Here is a 24,673-nt window from a genome sequence, read left to right on the forward strand (position 1 = left end):
GGGATGCAGTAAGGAAGGAATAGTGCATCTGAAAGGGGATTGTCGTAACCCAGAAGAAAACCCTGTCGTTTCCATAGAAACGATACTCGATTTAGAAGGAGATGTCATAGAACCAATAGTATTTCACAGCGACGCAATTTCTGTGTTACATCGTCAATGTGACCGAGCGTGTGCTGCTGTGAAGACGGAATAGTGCATCGGAAAGGATATAGTCGTATCCCAAAGGGAAATCCTGTCGTTTCCGTAGAAACGTTACTCGATTTAGAAGGGGTCGTAATAGAACCCATAGTATTTCATAGCGACGCAATTTCTGTGTTATTTAGTCAATGTGAGGGGCGAGGGATGCAGTAAGGAAGGAATAGTGCATCTGAAAGGGGATTGTCGTAACCCAGAAGAAAACCCTGTCGTTTCCATAGAAACGATACTCGATTTAGAAGGAGATGTCATAGAACCAATAGTATTTCACAGCGACGCAATTTCTGTGTTACATCGTCAATGTGACCGAGCGTGTGCTGCTGTGAAGACGGAATAGTGCATCGGAAAGGATATAGTCGTATCCCAAAGGGAAATCCTGTCGTTTCCGTAGAAACGTTACTCGATTTAGAAGGGGTCGTAATAGAACCCATAGTATTTCATAGCGACGCAATTTCTGTGTTATTTAGTCAATGTGAGGGAGCGAGGGATGCAGTAAGGAAGGAATAGTGCATCTGAAAGGGGATTGTCGTAACCCAGAAGAAAACCCTGTCGTTTCCATAGAAACGATACTCGATTTAGAAGGAGATGTCATAGAACCAATAGTATTTCACAGCGACGCAATTTCTGTGTTACATCGTCAATGTGACCGAGCGTGAGCTGCTGTGAAGACGGAATAGTGCATCGGAAAGGATATAGTCGTATCCCAAAGGGAAATCCTGTCGTTTCCGTAGAAACGTTACTCGATTTAGAAGGGGTCGTAATAGAACCCATAGTATTTCATAGCGACGCAATTTCTGTGTTATTTAGTCAATGTGAGGGGCGAGGGATGCAGTAAGGAAGGAATAGTGCATCTGAAAGGGGATTGTCGTAACCCAGAAGAAAACCCTGTCGTTTCCATAGAAACGATACTCGATTTAGAAGGAGATGTCATAGAACCAATAGTATTTCACAGCGACGCAATTTCTGTGTTACATCGTCAATGTGACCGAGCGTGTGCTGCTGTGAAGACGGAATAGTGCATCGGAAAGGATATAGTCGTATCCCAAAGGGAAATCCTGTCGTTTCCGTAGAAACGTTACTCGATTTAGAAGGGGTCGTAATAGAACCCATAGTATTTCATAGCGACGCAATTTCTGTGTTATTTAGTCAATGTGAGGGAGCGAGGGATGCAGTAAGGAAGGAATAGTGCATCTGAAAGGGGATTGTCGTAACCCAGAAGAAAACCCTGTCGTTTCCATAGAAACGATACTCGATTTAGAAGGAGATGTCATAGAACCAATAGTATTTCACAGCGACGCAATTTCTGTGTTACATCGTCAATGTGACCGAGCGTGTGCTGCTGTGAAGACGGAATAGTGCATCGGAAAGGATATAGTCGTATCCCAAAGGGAAATCCTGTCGTTTCCGTAGAAACGTTACTCGATTTAGAAGGGGTCGTAATAGAACCCATAGTATTTCATAGCGACGCAATTTCTGTGTTATTTAGTCAATGTGAGGGGCGAGGGATGCAGTAAGGAAGGAATAGTGCATCTGAAAGGGGATTGTCGTAACCCAGAAGAAAACCCTGTCGTTTCCATAGAAACGATACTCGATTTAGAAGGAGATGTCATAGAACCAATAGTATTTCACAGCGACGCAATTTCTGTGTTACATCGTCAATGTGACCGAGCGTGAGCTGCTGTGAAGACGGAATAGTGCATCGGAAAGGATATAGTCGTATCCCAAAGGGAAATCCTGTCGTTTCCGTAGAAACGTTACTCGATTTAGAAGGGGTCGTAATAGAACCCATAGTATTTCATAGCGACGCAATTTCTGTGTTATTTAGTCAATGTGAGGGAGCGAGGGATGCAGTAAGGAAGGAATAGTGCATCTGAAAGGGGATTGTCGTAACCCAGAAGAAAACCCTGTCGTTTCCATAGAAACGATACTCGATTTAGAAGGAGATGTCATAGAACCAATAGTATTTCACAGCGACGCAATTTCTGTGTTACATCGTCAATGTGACCGAGCGTGAGCTGCTGTGAAGACGGAATAGTGCATCGGAAAGGATATAGTCGTATCCCAAAGGGAAATCCTGTCGTTTCCGTAGAAACGTTACTCGATTTAGAAGGGGTCGTAATAGAACCCATAGTATTTCATAGCGACGCAATTTCTGTGTTATTTAGTCAATGTGAGGGAGCGAGGGATGCAGTAAGGAAGGAATAGTGCATCTGAAAGGGGATTGTCGTAACCGAGAAGAAAACCCTGTCGTTTCCATAGAAACGATACTCGATTTAGAAGGAGATGTCATAGAACCAATAGTATTTCACAGCGACGCAATTTCTGTGTTACATCGTCAATGTGACCGAGCGTGTGCTGCTGTAAAGACGGAATAGTGCATCGGAAAGGATATAGTCGTATCCCAAAGGGAAATCCTGTCGTTTCCGTAGAAACGTTACTCGATTTAGAAGGGGTCGTAATAGAACCCATAGTATTTAATAGCGACGCAATTTCTGTGTTATTTAGTCAATGTGAGGGAGCGAGGGATGCAGTAAGGAAGGAATAGTGCATCTGAAAGGGGATTGTCGTAACCCAGAAGAAAACCCTGTCGTTTCCATAGAAACGATACTCGATTTAGAAGGAGATGTCATAGAACCAATAGTATTTCACAGCGACGCAATTTCTGTGTTACATCGTCAATGTGACCGAGCGTGTGCTGCTGTAAAGACGGAATAGTGCATCGGAAAGGATATAGTCGTATCCCAAAGGGAAATCCTGTCGTTTCCGTAGAAACGTTACTCGATTTAGATGGGGTCGTAATAGAACCCATAGTATTTAATAGCGACGCAATTTCTGTGTTATTTAGTCAATGTGAGGGAGCGAGGGATGCAGTAAGGAGGGAATAGTGCATCTGAAAGGGGATTGTCGTAACCCAGAAGAAAACCCTGTCGTTTCCATAGAAACGATACTCGATTTAGAAGGAGATGTCATAGAACCAATAGTATTTCACAGCGACGCAATTTCTGTGTTACATCGTCAATGTGACCGAGCGTGTGCTGCTGTAAAGACGGAATAGTGCATCGGAAAGGATATAGTCGTATCCCAAAGGGAAATCCTGTCGTTTCCGTAGAAACGTTACTCGATTTAGAAGGGGTCGTAATAGAACCCATAGTATTTAATAGCGACGCAATTTCTGTGTTATTTAGTCAATGTGAGGGAGCGAGGGATGCAGTAAGGAAGGAATAGTGCATCTGAAAGGGGATTGTCGTAACCCAGAAGAAAACCCTGTCGTTTCCATAGAAACGATACTCGATTTAGAAGGAGATGTCATAGAACCAATAGTATTTCACAGCGACGCAATTTCTGTGTTACATCGTCAATGTGACCGAGCGTGTGCTGCTGTAAAGACGGAATAGTGCATCGGAAAGGATATAGTCGTATCCCAAAGGGAAATCCTGTCGTTTCCGTAGAAACGTTACTCGATTTAGAAGGGGTCGTAATAGAACCCATAGTATTTCATAGCGAAGATATTTCTTTGTTACATCGTCAATGTGACCGAGCGTGTGCTGCTGTAAAGACGGAATAGTGCATCGGAAAGGATATAGTCGTATCCCAAAGGGAAATCCTGTCGTTTCCGTAGAAACGTTACTCGATTTAGAAGGGGCCGTAATAGAACCCATAGTATTTCATAGCGACGATATTTCTTTGTTACATCGTCAATGTGACCGAGCGTGTGCTGCTGTAAAGACGGAATAGTGCATCGGAAAGGATATAGTCGTATCCCAAAGGGAAATCCTGTCGTTTCCGTAGAAACGTTACTCGATTTAGAAGGGGTCGTAATAGAACCCATAGTATTTCATAGCGACGATATTTCTTTGTTACATCGTCAATGTGACCGAGCGTGTGCTGCTGTAAAGACGGAATAGTGCATCGGAAAGGATATAGTCGTATCCCAAAGGGAAATCCTGTCGTTTCCGTAGAAACGTTACTCGATTTAGAAGGGGTCGTAATAGAACCCATAGTATTTAATAGCGACGCAATTTCTGTGTTATTTAGTCAATGTGAGGGAGCGAGGGATGCAGTAAGGAAGGAATAGTGCATCTGAAAGGGGATTGTCGTAACCCAGAAGAAAACCCTGTCGTTTCCATAGAAACGATACTCGATTTAGAAGGAGATGTCATAGAACCAATAGTATTTCACAGCGACGCAATTTCTGTGTTACATCGTCAATGTGAACGAGCGTGTGCTGCTGTAAAGACGGAATAGTGCATCGGAAAGGATATAGTCGTATCCCAAAGGGAAATCCTGTCGTTTCCGTAGAAACGTTACTCGATTTAGAAGGGGTCGTAATAGAACCCATAGTATTTCATAGCGACGATATTTCTTTGTTACATCGTCAATGTGACCGAGCGTGTGCTGCTGTAAAGACGGAATAGTGCATCGGAAAGGATATAGTCGTATCCCAAAGGGAAATCCTGTCGTTTCCGTAGAAACGTTACTCGATTTAGAAGGGGTCGTAATAGAACGCATAGTATTTCATAGCGACGATATTTCTTTGTTACATCGTCAATGTGACCGAGCGTGTGCTGCTGTAAAGACGGAATAGTGCATCGGAAAGGATATAGTCGTATCCCAAAGGGAAATCCTGTCGTTTCCGTAGAAACGTTACTCGATTTAGAAGGGGTCGTAATAGAACCCATAGTATTTCATAGCGACGATATTTCTTTGTTACATCGTCAATGTGACCGAGCGTGTGCTGCTGTAAAGACGGAATAGTGCATCGGAAAGGATATAGTCGTATCCCAAAGGGAAATCCTGTCGTTTCCGTAGAAACGTTACTCGATTTAGAAGGGGTCGTAATAGAACCCATAGTATTTCATAGCGACGATATTTCTTTGTTACATCGTCAATGTGACCGAGCGTGTGCTGCTGTAAAGACGGAATAGTGCATCGGAAAGGATATAGTCGTATCCCAAAGGGAAATCCTGTCGTTTTCGTAGAAACGTTACTCGATTTAGAAGGGGTCGTAATAGAACCCATAGTATTTCATAGCGACGATATTTCTTTGTTACATCGTCAATGTGACCGAGCGTGTGCTGCTGTAAAGACGGAATAGTGCATCGGAAAGGATATAGTCGTATCCCAAAGGGAAATCCTGTCGTTTCCGTAGAAACGTTACTCGATTTAGAAGGGGTCGTAATAGAACCCATAGTATTTCATAGCGACGATATTTCTTTGTTACATCGTCAATGTGACCGAGCGTGTGCTGCTGTAAAGACGGAATAGTGCATCGGAAAGGATATAGTCGTATCCCAAAGGGAAATCCTGTCGTTTCCGTAGAAACGTTACTCGATTTAGAAGGGGTCGTAATAGAACCCATAGTATTTCATAGCGACGATATTTCTTTGTTACATCGTCAATGTGACCGAGCGTGTGCTGCTGTAAAGACGGAATAGTGCATCGGAAAGGATATAGTCGTATCCCAAAGGGAAATCCTGTCGTTTCCGTAGAAACGTTACTCGATTTAGAAGGGGTCGTAATAGAACCCATAGTATTTCATAGCGACGATATTTCTTTGTTACATCGTCAATGTGACCGAGCGTGTGCTGCTGTAAAGACGGAATAGTGCATCGGAAAGGATATAGTCGTATCCCAAAGGGAAATCCTGTCGTTTCCGTAGAAACGTTACTCGATTTAGAAGGGGCCGTAATAGAACCCATAGTATTTAATAGCGACGCAATTTCTGTGTTATTTAGTCAATGTGAGGGAGCGAGGAATGCAGTAAGGAAGGAATAGTGCATCTGAAAGGGGATTGTCGTAACCCAGAAGAAAACCCTTTCGTTTCCATAGAAACGATACTCGATTTAGAAGGAGATGTCATAGAACCCATAGTATTTCATAGCGACGCAATTTCTGTGTTACATCGTCAATGTGACCGAGCGTGTGCTGCTGTAAAGACGGAATAGTGCATCGGAAAGGATATAGTCGTATCCCAAAGGGAAATCCTGTCGTTTCCGTAGAAACGTTACTCGATTTAGAAGGGGTCGTAATAGAACCCATAGTATTTCATAGCGACGATATTTCTTTGTTACATCGTCAATGTGACCGAGCGTGTGCTGCTGTAAAGACGGAATAGTGCATCGGAAAGGATATAGTCGTATCCCAAAGGGAAATCCTGTCGTTTCCGTAGAAACGTTACTCGAATTAGAAGGGGTCGTAATAGAACCCATAGTATTTCATAGCGACGATATTTCTTTGTTACATCGTCAATGTGACCGAGCGTGTGCTGCTGTAAAGACGGAATAGTGCATCGGAAAGGATATAGTCGTATCCCAAAGGGAAATCCTGTCGTTTCCGTAGAAACGTTACTCGATTTAGAAGGGGTCGTAATAGAACCCATAGTATTTCATAGCGACGATATTTCTTTGTTACATCGTCAATGTGACCGAGCGTGTGCTGCTGTAAAGACGGAATAGTGCATCGGAAAGGATATAGTCGTATCCCAAAGGAAATCCTGTCGTTTCCGTAGAAACGTTACTCGATTTAGAAGGGGCCGTAATAGAACCCATAGTATTTAATAGCGACGCAATTTCTGTGTTATTTAGTCAATGTGAGGGAGCGAGGGATGCAGTAAGGAAGGAATAGTGCATCTGAAAGGGGATTGTCGTAACCCAGAAGAAAACCCTGTCGTTTCCATAGAAACGATACTCGATTTAGAAGGAGATGTCATAGAACCAATAGTATTTCACAGCGACGCAATTTCTGTGTTACATCGTCAATGTGACCGAGCGTGTGCTGCTGTAAAGACGGAATAGTGCATCGGAAAGGATATAGTCGTATCCCAAAGGGAAATCCTGTCGTTTCCGTAGAAACGTTACTCGATTTAGAAGGGGTCGTAATAGAACCCATAGTATTTCATAGCGACGATATTTCTTTGTTACATCGTCAATGTGACCGAGCGTGTGCTGCTGTAAAGACGGAATAGTGCATCGGAAAGGATATAGTCGTATCCCAAAGGGAAATCCTGTCGTTTCCGTAGAAACGTTACTCGATTTAGAAGGGGTCGTAATAGAACCCATAGTATTTCATAGCGACGATATTTCTTTGTTACATCGTCAATGTGACCGAGCGTGTGCTGCTGTAAAGACGGAATAGTGCATCGGAAAGGATATAGTCGTATCCCAAAGGGAAATCCTGTCGTTTCCGTAGAAACGTTACTCGATTTAGAAGGGGTCGTAATAGAACCCATAGTATTTCATAGCGACGATATTTCTTTGTTACATCGTCAATGTGACCGAGCGTGTGCTGCTGTAAAGACGGAATAGTGCATCGGAAAGGATATAGTCGTATCCCAAAGGGAAATCCTGTCGTTTCCGTAGAAACGTTACTCGATTTAGAAGGGGTCGTAATAGAACCCATAGTATTTCATAGCGACGATATTTCTTTGTTACATCGTCAATGTGACCGAGCGTGTGCTGCTGTAAAGACGGAATAGTGCATCGGAAAGGATATAGTCGTATCCCAAAGGAAAATCCTGTCGTTTCCGTAGAAACGTTACTCGATTTAGAAGGGGCCGTAATAGAACCCATAGTATTTAATAGCGACGCAATTTCTGTGTTATTTAGTCAATGTGAGGGAGCGAGGGATGCAGTAAGGAAGGAATAGTGCATCTGAAAGGGGATTGTCGTAACCCAGAAGAAAACCCTGTCGTTTCCATAGAAACGATACCCGATTTAGAAGGAGATGTCATAGAACCAATAGTATTTCACAGCGACGCAATTTCTGTGTTACATCGTCAATGTGACTGAGCGTGTGCTGCTGTAAAGACGGAATAGTGCATCGGAAAGGATATAGTCGTATCCCAAAGGGAAATCCTGTCGTTTCCGTAGAAACGTTACTCGATTTAGAAGGGGTCGTAATAGAACCCATAGTATTTCATAGCGACGCAATTTCTGTGTTATTTAGTCAATGTGAGGGAGCGGGGGATGCAGTAAGGAAGGAATAGTGCATCTGAAAGGGGATTGTTGTAACCCAGAAGAAAACCCTTTCGTTTCCATAGAAACGATACTCGATTTAGAAGGAGATGTCATAGAACCAATAGTATTTCACAGCGACGCAATTTCTGTGTTACATCGTCAATGTGACTGAGCGTGTGCTGCTGTAAAGACGGAATAGTGCATCGGAAAGGATATAGTCGTATCCCAAAGGGAAATCCTGTCGTTTCCGTAGAAACGTTACTCGATTTAGAAGGGGTCGTAATAGAACCCATAGTATTTAATAGCGACGCAATTTCTGTGTTATTTAGTCAATGTGAGAGAGCGAGGGATGCAGTAAGGAAGGAATAGTGCATCTGAAACGGGATTGTCGTAACCCAGAAGAAAACCCTGTCGTTTCCATAGAAACGATACTCGATTTAGAAGGAGATGTCATAGAACCCATAGTATTTCATAGCGACGCAATTTCTGTGTTACATCGTCAATGTGAGGGAGCGACGAATGCAGTATAAAAGGAATGGTGAATCGGAAAGCAGATAGTCGTATCCCAAAAGAGAATCCTGTCGTTTCCATATAGACGTTACTCGATTTACACGGAGCAGTCATTGAACCCACAGAGTTTCATAGCGACGAAATTTCTGTGGTAATTCATCAATGTGAGGGAGCGAGGGATGCAATAAAGAAGAAATAGTGCATCGGAAAGGAGATACTCACATCCCAAAATAAAATCCTGTCATTTCCATAGAAACGTTACTCGATTTAGAGGGAGAAGTCATAGAACCCATAGTACTTCATAGCGACGAAATTTCTGTGTTAATTCGTCAATGTGAGGGAGCGAGGGATGCAATAAAGTTGGAATAGTGCATCGGAAAGGAGATATTCGTATCCCAAAAGAAAATCCTGTCGTTTCCATAGAAACGTTACCCGATTTAGATGCAGATGTCATAGTACGCATAGTATTTCATAGCGACGCAATTTCTGTGTTACATCGTCAATGTGACCGAGCGTGTGCCGCTGTAAAGACGGAATAGTGCATCGGAAAGGATATAGTCGTATCCCAAAGGAAAATCCTGTCGTTTCCGTAGAAACGTTACTCGATTTACAAGGGGCCGTAATAGAACCCATAGTATTTAATAGCGACGCAATTTCTGTGTTAATTCGTCAATGTGAGGGAGCGAGGGATGCAGCAAGGAAGGAATAGTGCATCTCAAAGGAGATACTCATATCCCAAACGAAAATCCTGGCGTCTCCACAGAAGCGTTACTCGATTTAGAAGGAGAAGCCATAGACCCCATAGTATTTCACAGCGACGCAATTTCTGTGTTAATTCGTCAATGTGAGGGAGAGACAGATGAAGTAAAGAAGGAATTGTGCATCGGAAAGGAGATAGTCGTCTCCCAAAAGAAAATCCTCTCGTTTGCATAGAAACGTTTCTGGATTGAGATGAAAATGTTATAGGACCCATATTATATCATAGCGACGAAATTTCTGTGGTAATTCATCAATGTGAGGGAGCGAGGGATGCAATAAAGAAGAAATAGTGCATCGGAAAGGTGATACTCATATCCCAAAAGAAAATGCTGTCGTTTCCATAGAAACGTTACTCGATTTAAAAGGAGAAGTCATGGAACCCATAGTAATTCATAGCGGCGAAATTTCTGTGTTCATTCGACAATATGAGGGAACGAGGGATGCAGTAAAGAAGGAATAGAGCAACGGAAAGGGGATAGTCGTATCCCACAAGAAAATCCTGTCGTTTCCATAGAAACCTTACTCGATTTAGAAGCAGATGTCATAGAACCCATAGTATTACATAGCGACGCAATTTCCGTGTTAATTCATCAATGTGAGGGAGCGAGGGATGCAGTGAAGAAGGAATATTGCATCGGAAAGGAGATAGTCGTATCCCAAAAGAAAATCCTGTCGTTTCCATAGGAAAGTTACTCGATTTGGAAGGAGAAGTCATAGAATCCATAGTATTTCATAGCGACGCAATTTCAGTGTTCATTCGTGAATGTGAGGGAGCGAGGGTTGCTGTAAAGAAGGAATAGTGCATCGAAACGGAGATAGTCATTTCCCAAAAGAAAACCCTGTCGTTTCCATAGAAACGTTACTCGATTTAGTAGGAGATGTCACATAACCCATAGTATTTCATAGCGACGCAATTTCAGTGTTCATTCGTCAATGTGAGGGAGCGAGGGATGCAGTAAAGAACGAATAGTGCATCGGAAAGGAGACATTCGTATTCCAAAAGAAAATCCCGTCGTTACCATAAAAACGTTACTCGATTTAGAAGGAGAAGTCATAGAACCCATTAATATACCATAGGAACTCAATTTCTGTGTTAATTCGTCAATGTGAGATAGCGAGGGATTCCGTGAAGAAGGAATAGTGCATCGGAAAGGAGATACTCTTATCCCAAAAGAAAAACCTGTCGTTTCCATAGAAACGTTACTCGATTTAGAAGGGGAAGTCATAGAACCCATAGTATTTGATAGCGACGCAATTTCTGAGTTAAATTGTCAATGTGAGGGACGAGGGATGCAGTATGGAAGAAATAGTGCGTCTGAAAGGAGATTGTCGTAACCCAGAAGAAAATACTGTCGTTTCCATAGAAACGATATTCGATTTAGAAGGAGATGTCATAGAACCAATAGTATTTCAATGCAACGAATTTCTGTGTTAGTTCGTCAATGTGAGGGAGCGAGGGATGCAGTAAAGATGGAATAGTGCATCGGAAAGGAGATACTCGTATTACAAAAGAAAATCCTCTCGTTTCCATAGAAACGTTACTCGACTTAGAAGGAGAAGTCATAGAACCCACAGTAATTCATAGCGGCGCATTTTCTGTGTTAATTCGACAATGTGAGGGAGCGAGGGATGCAGTAAAGAAGGAATAGAGCATCGGGAAGGGGATAGTCGTATCCCAAAAGAAAGTGCTTTCGTTTCCATATAAATGTTACTCGATTTAGATGGAGAAGTCATTGAAGCCATAGAATTTCATAGCGACGCAATTTCTGTGTTAATTCGTCAATGTGAGGGAGCGAGGGATGCAGTAAAGAGGGAATAGTGCAACGGAAAGGTGATACTCGTATCCCAAAATAAAATCCTGTCGTTTCCATAGAAACCTTACTCGATTTAGATGGAGAAGTCATTGAAACAATAGAATATCATAGCGACGCAATTTCACTGTTAATTCGTCAATGTGAGGGAGCGGGGGATGCAGTAAAGAGGGAATAGTGCAACGGAAAGGTGATACTCGTATATAAAAATAAAATCCTAACGTTTCCATAGAAACGTTACTCGATTTAGAGGGAGAAGTTATAGAACCCATAGTATTTCATAGCGACGCAATTTCTGTGTTAATTCGTCAATGTGAGGGAGCGAGGGATGCAGTAAAGAAGGAATAGTGCATCGGAATGGATATATTCGTAACCCAAATGAAAATCCTGACGTTTCCATAGAAACGTTACCCGATTTAGATGCAGATGTCATAGAACCCATAGTATTTCAAAGCGACGCAATTTCTGTGTTGATTCATCAATGTGAGGGAGCGAGGGATGCAGTAAAGAAGCAATAGTGCATCGGAAAGGAGATCGTCGTATACCAAAAGAAAATCGTGTCGTTTCCATGGAAACGTTACTCGATTTAGAAGGAGAAGTCATAGAACCCATAGTATTTCATAGCGACGCAATATCTGTGTCAAATTCGTCAATGGGAGCGAGCGAGTAATGCAGTAAAGAAGGAATAGTGCATCGGAAAGGAGATACTCGTATATAAAAATAAAATCCTATCGTTTCCATAGAAACGTTACTCGATTTAGTAGGAGATGTCATATAACCCATAGTATCTCATAGCGATGCAATTTCTGTGTTAATTCGTCAATGTGAGGGAGCGAGGGATGTAGTAAAGAGGGAATAGTGCAACGGAATGGTGATACTCGTATATAAAAATAAAATCCTATCGTTTCCATAGAAACGTTACTCGATTTAGAAGGAGAAGTCATAGAACCCATAGTATTTCATAGCGACGCAATATCTGTGTCAATTCGTCAATGGGAGTGAGCGAGGGATGCAGTAAAGAAGGAGTAAGGAGATATTCGTATCCCAAAAAATAATCCTGTCGTTTCCATAGAAATGTTACTCGATTTGGAAGGAGAAGTCATAGAACCCATAGTATTTCATAGCGACGCAATTTCTGTGTTAATTCATCAATGTGAGGGAGCGAGGGATGCAGTAAAGAAGGAATAGTGCATCGGAAAGGAGATACTCTTATCCCAAAAGAATATCCTGTCGTTTCCACACAAACGTTACTCGATTTAGAAGGAGATATCATAGAACACATAGTATTTCATAGCGACGCAATTTCTGTGTTAATTCATCAATGTGAGGGAGTGAGGGATGCAGTAAAGAAGGAATATTGCTTGGGAAAGGCGATACACGTATCCCAAATGAAAATCCTGTAGTTTCCATAGAACTGTTCCTCGATTTAGAAGGGGAAGTCATAGAAACCATAGTATTTCGTAGCGATGGAATTTGTGTGTTAATTCGTCAAAGTGAGGGAGCTAGGGATGCAGTAAAGAAGGAATAGTGCATCGGAAAGGAGATACTCGTATCATAAAAGAAAATCCTGCCGTCTCCATAGAAACGTTACTCGATTTAGAAGGTGAAGTCAGAGAACCCATAGTATTTCATAGCGACGCAATTTCAGTGTCAATTCGTCAATGTGAGGGAGCCAGCGCTGCACTAAAGAAGGAATATTGCATCGGAAAAGACATACTCGTATTCCAAAGGAAAATCATGTCGTTGCCATAGAAACGTTACTCGATTTAGAAGGAGAAGTCATGGAAGACATAGCATTTCTTAGCGACGCAATTTCTTTGTTAATTCATCAATGTGAGGGAGCGAGGGATGCAGTAGAGAAGGAATAGTGCATCGGAAAGGAGATACACGTATTCCAAAAGAAAATCCTGTCGTTTCCATTGAAACGTTAATCGATTTAGAAGGGGAAGTCATGGAACCCATAGTATTTCATAGCGACGCAATTTCTGTGTTAATTCGTCTGTGTGAGATAGCGAGGGATGCAGTAAAGAAGGAATAGTGCATCGGAATGGAGATACTCTTATCCCAAAAGAATATCCAGTCGTTTCCATAGGGACGTTACTCGATTTAGATGGAGAAGTCATAGAAGACATAGTATTTCTTAGCGACGCAATTTCTTGGTTAATTCATCAATGTGAGGGAGCGAGGGATGCAGTAAAGAAGGAATAGTGCATCGGAAAGGCGATACACGTATTCCAAAAGAAAATCCAGTCGTTTCCATAGAAACGTTACTCGATTTAGAAGGGGAAGTCATAGAAACCATAGTATTTGATAGCGACGCAATTTCTGTGTTACTTCGTCTTTGTGAGGGAGCGAGGGATGCAGATAAGAAGGAATTGTGCATCGGAAAGGAGATACTCGTATCCCAAATGAAAACCCTGTCGTTTCCATAGAAACGTTACTCGATTTAGATGGGGAAGTCATAGAACCCATAGTATTTCATAGCGATGCATTTTCTGTCTTAATTCGTCAATGTGAGTGAGCGAGGGATGCAGAAAACAGGGAATAGTGCATCGGAAAGGAGATACTCGTATCCCAAAAGAAAATCCTGCTTCGCCATAGAAACGTTACTTGATTTAGAAGGTGAAATCATAGAACCCATAGTATTTCATAGCGACGCAATTTCAGTGTTAATTCGTCAATGTGAGGGAGCGAGGGCTGCACTAAAGAAGGAATAGTGCATCGGAAAAGAGATACTCGTATCCCAAAGGAAAATCATGTCGTTTCCATAGAAACGTTACTCGATTTAGAAGGAGATGTCATAGAAGACATAGCATTTCTTAGCGACGCAATTTCTTTGTCAATTCATCAATGTGAGGGAGCGAGGGATGCAGTAAAGAAGGAATAGTGCATCGGAAAGGCGATACACGTATTCCAAAAGAAAATCCAGTCGTTTCCATAGAAACGTTACTCGATTTAGAAGGGGAAGTCATAGAAACCATAGTATTTGATAGCGACGCAATTTCTGTGTTACTTCGTCTTTGTGAGGGAGCGAGGGATGCAGTTAAGAAGGAATTGTGCATCGGAAAGGAGATACTCGTATCCCAAATGAAAAGCCTGTCGTTTCCATAGAAACGGTACTCGATTTAGATGGGGAAGTCATAGAACCCATAGTATTTCATAGCGATGCATTTTCTGTCTTAATTCGTCAATGTGAGTGAGCGAGGGATGCAGAAAACAGGGAATAGTGCATCGGAAAGGAGATACTCGTATCCCAAAAGAAAATCCTGCGTCGCCATAGAAACGTTACTTGATTTAGAAGGTGAAATCATAGAACCCATAGTATTTCATAGCGACGCAATTTCAGTGTTAATTCGTCAATGTGAGGGAGCGAGGGCTGCACTAAAGAAGGAATAGTGCATCGGAAAAGAGATACTCGTATCCCAAAGGAAAAACATGTCGTTTCCATAGAAACGTTACTCGATTTAGAAGGAGATGTCATAGAAGACATAGCATTTCTTAGCGACGCAATTTCTTTGTCAATTCATCAATGTGAGGGAGCGAGGGATGCAGTAAAGAAGGAATAGTGCATCGGAAAGGAATACACGTATTCCAAAAGAAAATCCTGTCGTTTCCATAGAAACGTTACTCATTTTAGAAGGGGAAGTCATAGAACCCATAGTATTTGATAGCGACGCAATTTCTGTGTTAATTCGTCAGTGTGAGATAGCGAGGTATGCAGTAAAGAAGGAATAATGCATCGGTATGGAGATACTCTTATCCCAAAAGAAAATCCAGTCTTTTCCATAGAGACGTTACTCGATTTAGAAGGAGAAGTCACAGAAGACATAGTATTTCTTAGCGACGCAATTTCTTTGTTAATTCATCAATGTGAGGGAGCGAGGGATGCAGTAAAGAAGGAATAGTACATCGGAAAGGAGATACTCGTATCCCAAAAGAAAATCCTGCCGTCTCCATAGAAACGTTACTCGATTTAGAAGGGGATGTCATAGAACCCATAGTATTTCATAGCGACGCAATTTTTGTGTGAATTCGTCTTTGTGAGGGAGCGAGGGATGCAGTTAAGAAGGAATTGTGCATCGGAAAGGAGATACTCGTATCCCAAATGAAAATCCTGTAGTTTCCATAGAAACGTTGCTCGATTTAGAAGGGGAAGTCATAGAACCCATAGTATTTCATAGCGATGGAATTTGTGTGTTAATTCGTCAATGTGAGGGAGCGAGGGATGCAGTAAATAAGGAATAGTGCATCGGAAAGGAGATGGTCGTATCCCAATAGAAAACCCTGTCGTTGGCATAGAGACGATATTCGATTTAGAAGGAGACATAATAGAACCCATAGTATTTCATAGCGATCCAATTTCAGTGTTAATTCGTCAATGTGAGGGAGCGAGGGCTGCAGTAAAGAAGGAATAGTGCATCGGAATGGAGTTACTCGCATCCCAAAAGAAAATCCTGCCGTCTCCTTAGAGACGTTACTCGATTTAGAAGGTGAAGACATAGAACCCGTAGTATTTCATAGCGTCGCAATTTCAGTGTTTATTCGTCATATGAGGGAGCGAGGGCTGCAGTAAAGAAGGAATATTGCATTGGAAAAGAGATACTCGTATCCCAAAGGAAAATCATGTCGTTTCCATAGAAACGTTACTCGATATAGAAGGGGAAGTCATAGAACCCATAGTATATCATAGCGATGCATTTTCTGTGTTAATTCGTCAATGTGAGGGAGCGAGGGATGCAGTAAAGAAGGAATAGTGCATCGGAAAGGGTATAGTCGTCTCCCAACGGAAAATCCAGTCGTTTCCATAGAAACGTTACTCGATTTAGAAGGGGAAGTCATAGAACCCATTGTATTTCATAGCGATGCATTTTCTGTGTTAATTCGTCAATGTGAGGGAGCGAGGGATGCAGTAAAGTAGGAATAGTGCTTCGGAAAGGAGATGGTCGTATCCCAAAAGAAAACACTGTCGTTGGCATACAAACGTTATTCGATTTAGAAGGAGAAGTCATAGAACACATAGTATTTCATAGCGACGCAATTTCAGTGTTAATTCGTCAATGTGAGGGAGCGAGGGCTGCAGTAAAGAAGGAATAGTGCATCGAAACGGAGATTGTCGTATCACAAGAGAAAATCCTGTCGTTTCCATAGAAACATTACTCGATTTAGAAGGTGAAGTCATTGATCCCATAGTATTTCATAGCGACGCAATTTCAGTGTTAATTCGTCAATGTGAGGCAGCGAATGATGCATTTAAGGAGGAGTATTGCATCGGAATGGTGTTAGTCGTATCCCAAAATAAAATCAAGTCGTATCCATAGAAACGTTACTCGATTTAGATGAAGATGTCATGGAACCCACAGTATTTCATAGAGACGCAATTTCTGTGTTAATTCGTCAATGTGAGGAAGCGACGGATGCAGTAAAGAAGGAATAGTGCATCGGAAAGGAGTTACCCGTATCCCAAAGGAGAATCATGTCGTTGCCATAGAAACGTTACTCGATTTAGATGGGGAAGTCATAGAACCCATAGTAATTCATAGCGATGCATTTTCTTTCTTAATTCGTCAATGTGAGTGAGCGAGGGATGCAGAAAACAGGGAATAGTGCATCGGAAAGGAGATACTCGTATCCCAAAATAAAATTCTGTCGTTTCCATAGAAAAGTTACTCGATTTGGAAGGAGAAGTCATAGAAGACATAGTATTTCTTAGCGACGCGATTTCTTTGTTAACTCATCAATGTGAGCGAGCGCGGGCTGCAGTAAAGAAGGAATAGTGCATCGGAAAGGAGATACTCGTACCCCAAAGGGAAATCCTGTCGTTTCCAAAGGAACGTTACTCGATTTAGAAGGAGAAGTCATAGAACCCATAGTATTTGATAGCGACGCAATTTCTGTGTTAATTCGTCAGTGTGAGATAGCGAGGGATGCAATAAAGAAGGAATAGTGCATCGGTATGGAGATACTCTTATCCCAAAAGAAAATCCAGTCTTTTCCGTAGAGACGTTTCTCGATTTAGAAGGAGAAGTCACAGAAGTCATTGTATTTCTTAGCGACGCAGTTTTTTTGTTAATTCATCAATGTGAGGGAGCGAGGGATGCAGTAATGAAGGAATAGTGTATCGGAAAGGAGATACTCGTATCCCAAAAGAAAATCTTGCCGTCTCCATAGAAACGTTACTCGATTTAGAACGTGAAGTCATAGATCCCGTAGTATTTCATAGCGACGCAATTTCAGTGTTTATTCGTCAATGTGAGGGAGCGAGGGCTGCAGTAAAGAAGGAATAGTGCATTTGAAAAGAGATACTCGTATCACAAAGGAAAATCATGTCGTTTCCATAGAAACGTTACTCGATTTAGAAGGGGAAGTCATAGAACCCATAGTATTTCATAGCGATGCATTTTATGTGTTAATTCGTCTATGTGAGGGAGCGAGGGATGCAGTACAGAAGGAATAGTGCATCGGAAAGGATATAGTCGTATGCCAACGGATAATCCAGTCGTTTCCATAGAAACGTTACTCGATTTAGAATGGGAAGTCATAGAACCCCGTAGTATTTGATAGCGACGCAATTTCTGTGTTAATTCGTCTTTGTGAGGGAGCGAGGGATGCAGTTGAGAAGGAATTGTGCATCGGAAAGGAGATGCTCGTATCCCAAATGAAAATCCTATCGTTTCCATGGAATCGTTACTCGATTTAGAAGGGGAAGTCATAGAACCCATTGTATTTCATAGCGATGCATTTTCTGTGTTAATTCGTCAATGTGAGGGAGCGAGGGATGCAGTAAAGAAGGAATAGTGCATCGGAAAGGAGATGGTCGTATCCCAAAAGAAAACACTGTCATTGGCATACAAACGTTACTCGATTTAGAAGGAGAAGTCATAGAACACATAGTATTTCATAGCGACGCAATTTCTGTGTCAATTCGTCAATGTGGGGGAGCGAGAGATGCAGAAAACGGGGAATAGTGCATCGAAAAGGAGATTGTCGATCCCAAGAGAAAATCATGTCGTTTCCATAGAAACATTACTCGATTTAGAAGGTGAAGTCATTGAACCCATAGCATTTCATAGCGACGCAATTTCAGTGTTAATTCGTCGATATGAGGGAGCGAAGGATGCATTTAAGGAGGAGGATTGCATCGGAAAGGAGATAGTCGTATCCCAAAATAAAATCAAGTCGTATCCATAGAAACGTTACTCGATTTAGATGAAGATGTCATAGAACCCACAGTATTTCATAGAGACGCAATTTCTGTGTTAATTCGTCAATGTGAGGGAGCGGTAAAGAAGGAATAGTGCATCGGAAAGGAGATACCCGTATCCCAAATGGAAATCCTGTCGTTTCCATAGGAACGTTACTCGATTAAGTAGGAGAAGTCATAGAAGACATAGTATTTCATAGCGACTCAATTTCTGTGTTAATTCATCAATATGAGGGAGCGAGCGATTCAGTAAAGAAGGAATAGTGCATCGGAAAGGAGATACTCGTATCCCAAAAGAAAATCCTGCCGTTTCCGTAGAAACGTTACGCGATTTAGAAGGAGATGTCATAGAACCCACTGTATTTCATAGCGTCGCAATTTCTGTGTTATTTCGTCAATGTGTGGGAGCTAGGGATGCAGTAAAGAAGGAATAGTGCATCGGAACGGAGATACTCGTATCCCAAAAGAAAATCCTGACGTTTCCGTAGAAACGTTACTCAATATAGAAGGTGAAGTCATAGAACCCATAGTATTTCATAGCCCCAAATTTTCTGTGTTAAAGCGTCAATGTGAGGGAGCGAGGGATGCAGTAATGAAGGAATAGAGCATCGGAAAGCAGATAGTCGTATACCAAAAGAAATTCCTGTCGTTTCCACAGAAACGTTAATCGATTTAGAAGTAGAAGTCATAGAACCAATAGTATTTAATAGCGACGCAATTTCTTTATTAATTCGTCAATGTGTGGGAGCGAAGGATGCAGTAACAAAGGACTAGTGCATCAGAAAGCAGATAGTCGTATCCCAAAAGAAAATCCTGTCATTTCCACAGAAACGATACTCGATTTAGAAGGAGAAGTCATAGAACCAATAGTATTTAATAGCGACGCAATTTCTGTGTTAATTCGTCAATGTGAGGCAGCGAGGGATGCAGTAAGGAAGGAATAGTACATTGGAAGGGAGATAGTCGTATCCCACAAGAACATCCTTTCGTTTCCATAGAAACGTTACTCGATTTAGTAGGAGAAGTGATAGAACCCATAGTATTTCTTAGCCACGCAATTTCTGTGTTAATTCCTGAATGTGAGGGAGCGAGGGATGCATTTAGGAAGGAATGGTGCATCGGAAAGGAGATACCCGTATCCCAAAAGGAAGTCCTGTCGTTTGCATAGAAACGTTACTCGATTTAGTAGGAGAAGTCATAGAAGACATAGTATTTCATAGCGACTCAATTTCTGTGTTAATTCATCAATATGAGGGAGCGAGGGATGCAGTAAAGAAGGAATAGTGCATCGGAAAGGAGATACTCGTACCCCAAAAGAAAATCTTGCCGTTTCCATAGAAACGTTACGCGATTTAGAAGGAGATGTCATAAAAACCATTGTATTTCATAGCGGCGCAATTTCTGTGTTAATTCGTCAATGTGTGTGAGTAAGGGATGCAGTAAAGAAGGAATAGTGCATCGGAAAGGAGATACTCGTAGCCCAAAAGAGAAACCTGTTGTTTCCCTAGAAACGTTACTAGATTTAGAAGGAGATGTCATAGAACCAATAGTAATTCATAGCGACCCAATTTCTGTGTTAATTCGTCAATAGGAGGGAGCGAGGGATGCAGTAAAGAAGGAATAGTGCATCGGAATGCACAACGTCATACACCAAAAGAAAATCCTGTCGTTTCCACAGAAACGTTACTCGATTTATAAGGAGAAGTCATAGAACCAATAGTATTTCATAGCGACGCAATTTCTGTGTTAATTCGTCAATGTGAGGGAGCGAGGGATGCAGTAAAGAAGGAATAGTGCATCGGAAAGGAGATACTCGTATCCCACTAGAGAATCTTGTCGTTTCCATAGAAACGTTACTCGATTTAGAAGGAGAAGTAGTAGAACACATAGTATTTCACAGCGACGGAATTTCTGTGTTAATTCTTCATTGTGAGGGAGTGAGGGATGCTGTGAGGAAGGAATAGTGCATCGGAAAGGAGATAAACGTAACCCAAAAGAAAATCCTGTCGTTTCCATAGAAATGTTAGCCGATTTGTAAGGGGATGTCATGGAACCCATAGTATTTCATAGCGACGCAATTTCTGTGTTAAATGGTCAATGTGAGGGAGCGAGGGATGCATTTAAGAAGGAATAGTGCATCGGAAAGGAGAAACTCGTATCCCAAAAGAAAATCCTGTCGTTTCCATAGAAACGTTACTCGATTTAGACGGAGATGTCATAGAACCCATTGTATTTCATAGCGACGCCTTTTCTGATTTAATTCGTCAATGTGAGGGAGAGTGGGATGCAGTAACGAAGGAATAGTGTATCGGAAAGGAGATAGTCGTATCCCAAAAGAAAATCCTTTAGTTTCCATAAAAACGTTACTCGATTTAGAAGGAGATGTCATAGAACCCATAGTATTTCGTAGCGACGCAATTTCTTTGTTAATTCGTCAATGTGAGGGCGCGTCGGATGCAGTAAACTAGGAATAGTGCATCGGAAAGGAGATACTCGTATACCAAAAGAAAATCCTGTCGTTTCCATAGAAACGTTACTCGATTTAGATTGAGATGTCATAGAACCCATAGTATTTCATAGCCACTCAATTTCTGTGTTAATTCGTGAATGTGAGAGTGCGAGGGATGCATTTAAGAAGGAATGGTGCATCGGAAAAGAGATAGTCGTATCCCAAAAGAAAATCCTATCGTTTCCATAGAAACGTTACTCGATTTAGAAGGAGATGTCATAGAAACCATTGTATTTCATAGCGGCGCCATTTCTGTGTTAATTCGTCAATGTGTGTGAGTTAGGGATGCAGTAAATTAGGAATAATGCATCGGAAAGGGGATAAACTAATCCCAATAGAATATCCTTTCGTTTCGATAGAAACGTTACTCGATTTAGACGAAGTTGTCATAGAACCCATAGTATATCATAGCGACGCAATTTCCGTGTTAATTCGTCAATGTGAGGGAGCGAAGGCTGCAGTAAAGATGGAATAGTGCATCGCGAAGGAGATACTCGTATCCCAAAAGAAAATCCTCCCGCTTCCATAGAAACGTTACTCGATTTAGAAGGAGATGTCACAGTAACCATTGTATTTCATAGCGGAGCAATTTCTGTGTTAATTCGTCAATGTGAGGCAGCGAGAGATGCAGTAAAGAAGGAATAGTGCATCGGAAAGGAGATACTCGTATCACAAAGGATAATCCTGTTGTTTCCATTGAAACCTTACTCGATTTTGAAGGGGAAGTCATACAACCAATAGTATTTCATAGCGACCCAATTTCTGTGTTAATTCGTCAATGTGAGGCTGCGAGGATTGCTGTAAAGAAGGAATAGTGCATCATAAAGGAGATACTCGTATCCCAAAAGAAAATTCTGCAGTTTCCATGAAACGTTACTCGATATAGAAAGAGAAGTCATAGAACCCTTAGTATTTCATAGCGACGACATTTCTGTGTTAATTCGTCATTGTTAGGGCTAGAGGGATGCAGTAAATTAGGAATAGTGTAACGGAAAGGAGATACTCGTATCCCACAAGAAAATCATTCGTTTCCATAGAAACGTTACTCGATTTAGAAGGTGATGTCATAGTACCCAAAGTATTTCATAGCGACGCAATTTCTGTGTTAATTCGTCAATGTGAAGGAGCGAGGGATGCAGTAAAGAAGGAATGGTGCATCGGAAAGGAGTTAGTCGTATCACAAATTAAAATCCTGTCGTTTCCATAGAAACGTTACTCGATTTTGAAGGAGTTGTCATAAAACCCACAGCATATCGTAGCGACGCATTTTTTGTGTTAGTATGTCAATGTGAGGGTGCGAGGGATGCTGTAAATAAGGAATAGTGCTTCGGAAAAGAGATACTCGTAGCCCATAAGAATATCCTGTCGTTTCCATAGAAACGTTACTCGATATAGAAGGTGAAGTCACAGAACCAATAGTATTTCATAGCCCCGCAATATCTGTGTTAAATCGTCAATGTGAGAGAGCGAAGGATGCAGTAAATAAGAAATAGTGCATCGGAAAGGGGATAGTCGTATCACAAACTAAAATCCTGTCGTTTCCAGAGAAACGTTACTCGATTTGGAAGGACTTGTCATAAACCCCACAGTATATCATAGCGACGCATTTTCTGTGTTAGTATGTGAATGTGAGGGTGCGAGGGATGCAGTAAATAAGGAATAGTGTATCGGAAAGGAGATACTCGTAGCCCATAAGAAAATCCTGTCGTCTCCATAGAAACGTTACTCGATATAGAAGGTGAAGTCACAGAAACCATAGTATTACATAGCTCCGCAATATCTGTGTTAATTCGTCAATGTGAGGGAGCGCGGGTTGCTGTAAAGAAGGAATGGTGCATCAGAAAGGAGATAGTCGTATCACAAATTAAAATCCTGTCGTTTCCATAGAAACGTTTCTCGATTTTGAAGGAGTTGTCATAAAACCCACAGTATATCATAGCGACGCATTTTCTGTGTTAGTATGTCAATGTGAGGGTGCGAGGGATGCATTAAATAAGGAATAGTGCATCGGAAAGGAGATACTCGTAGCCCATAAAAAAATCCTGTCGTTTCCATAGAAACGTTACTCGAAATACACTCCTGGAAATGAAAAAAAGAACACATTGACACCGGTGTGTCAGACCCACCATACTTGCTCCGGACACTGCGAGAGGGCTGTACAAGTAATGATCACACGCACGGCACAGCGGACACACCAGGAACCGCGGTGTTGGCCGTCGAATGGCGCTAGCTGCGCAGCATTTGTGCACCGCCGCCGTCAGTGTCAGCCAGTTTGCCGTGGCATACGGAGCTCCATCGCAGTCTTTAACACTGGTAGCATGCCGCGACAGCGTGGACGTGAACCGTATGTGCAGTTGACGGACTTTGAGCGAGGGCGTATAGTGGGAACGCGGGAGGCCGGGTGGACGTACCGCCAAATTGCTCAACACGTGGGGCGTGAGGTCTCCACAGTACATCGATGTTGTCGCCAGTGGTCGGCGGAAGGTGCACGTGCCCGTCGACCTGGGACCGGACCGCAGCGACGCACGGATGCACGCCAAGACCGTAGGATCCTACGCAGTGCCGTAGGGGACCGCACCGCCACTTCCCAGCAAATTAGGGACACTGTTGCTCCTGGGGTATCGGCGAGGACCATTCGCAACCGTCTCCATGAAGCTGGGCTACGGTCCCGCACACCGTTAGGCCGTCTTCCGCTCACGCCCCAACATCGTGCAGCCCGCCTCCAGTGGTGTCGCGACAGGCGTGAATGGAGGGACGAATGGAGACGTGTCGTCTTCAGCGATGAGAGTCGCTTCTGCCTTGGTGCCAATGATGGTCGTATGCGTGTTTGGCGCCGTGCAGGTGAGCGCCACAATCAGGACTGCATACGACCGAGGCAAACAGGGCCAACACCCGGCATCATGGTGTGGGGAGCGATCTCCTACACTGGCCGTAAACCACTGGTGATCGTAGAGGGGACACTGAATGGTGCACGGTACATCCAAACCGTCATCGAACCCATCGTTCTACCATTCCTAGACCGGCAAGGGAACTTGCTGTTCCAACAGGACAATGCACGTCCGCATGTATCCCGTGCCACCCAATGTGCTATAGAAGGTGTAAGTCAACTACCCTGGCCAGCAAGATCTCCAGATCTGTCACCCATTGAGCATGTTTGGGACTGGATGAAGCGTCGTCTCACGCGGTCTGCACCTCCGGCACGAACGCTGGTCCAACTGAGGCGCCAGGTGGAAATGGCATGGCAAGCCGTTCCACAGGACTACATCCAGCATCTCTACGATCGTCTCCATGGGAGAATAGCAGCCTGCATTGCTGCGAAAGGTGGATATACACTGTACTAGTGCCGACATTGTGCATGCTCTGTTGCCTGTGTCTATGTGCCTGTGGTTCTGTCAGTGTGATCATGTGATGTATCTGACCCCAGGAATGTGTCAATAAAGTTTCCCCTTCCTGGGACAATGAATTCACGGTGTTCTTATTTCAATTTCCAGGAGTGTAGAAGGTGTAGTCGCAGAACCCATAGTATTTCATAGCCCCGCAATATCTGTGTTAATTCGTCAATGTGAGGGAGCGAGGGATGCAGTAAATAAGGAATAGTGCATCGGAAAGGAGATACTCGTATCCCAAAAGAAAATCCTGCCGTTTCCATAGAAACGTTACTCGATTTAGATGGGGAAGTCATAGAACCCATAGTAATTCATAGCGATGCATTTTCTGTCTTAATTCGTCAATG

The sequence above is a fragment of the Schistocerca serialis genome, unplaced genomic scaffold (genome assembly GCF_023864345.2).
Source record: "Schistocerca serialis cubense isolate TAMUIC-IGC-003099 unplaced genomic scaffold, iqSchSeri2.2 HiC_scaffold_1400, whole genome shotgun sequence".
In the NCBI taxonomy this organism is placed as follows: Eukaryota; Metazoa; Arthropoda; class Insecta; order Orthoptera; family Acrididae; genus Schistocerca; species Schistocerca serialis.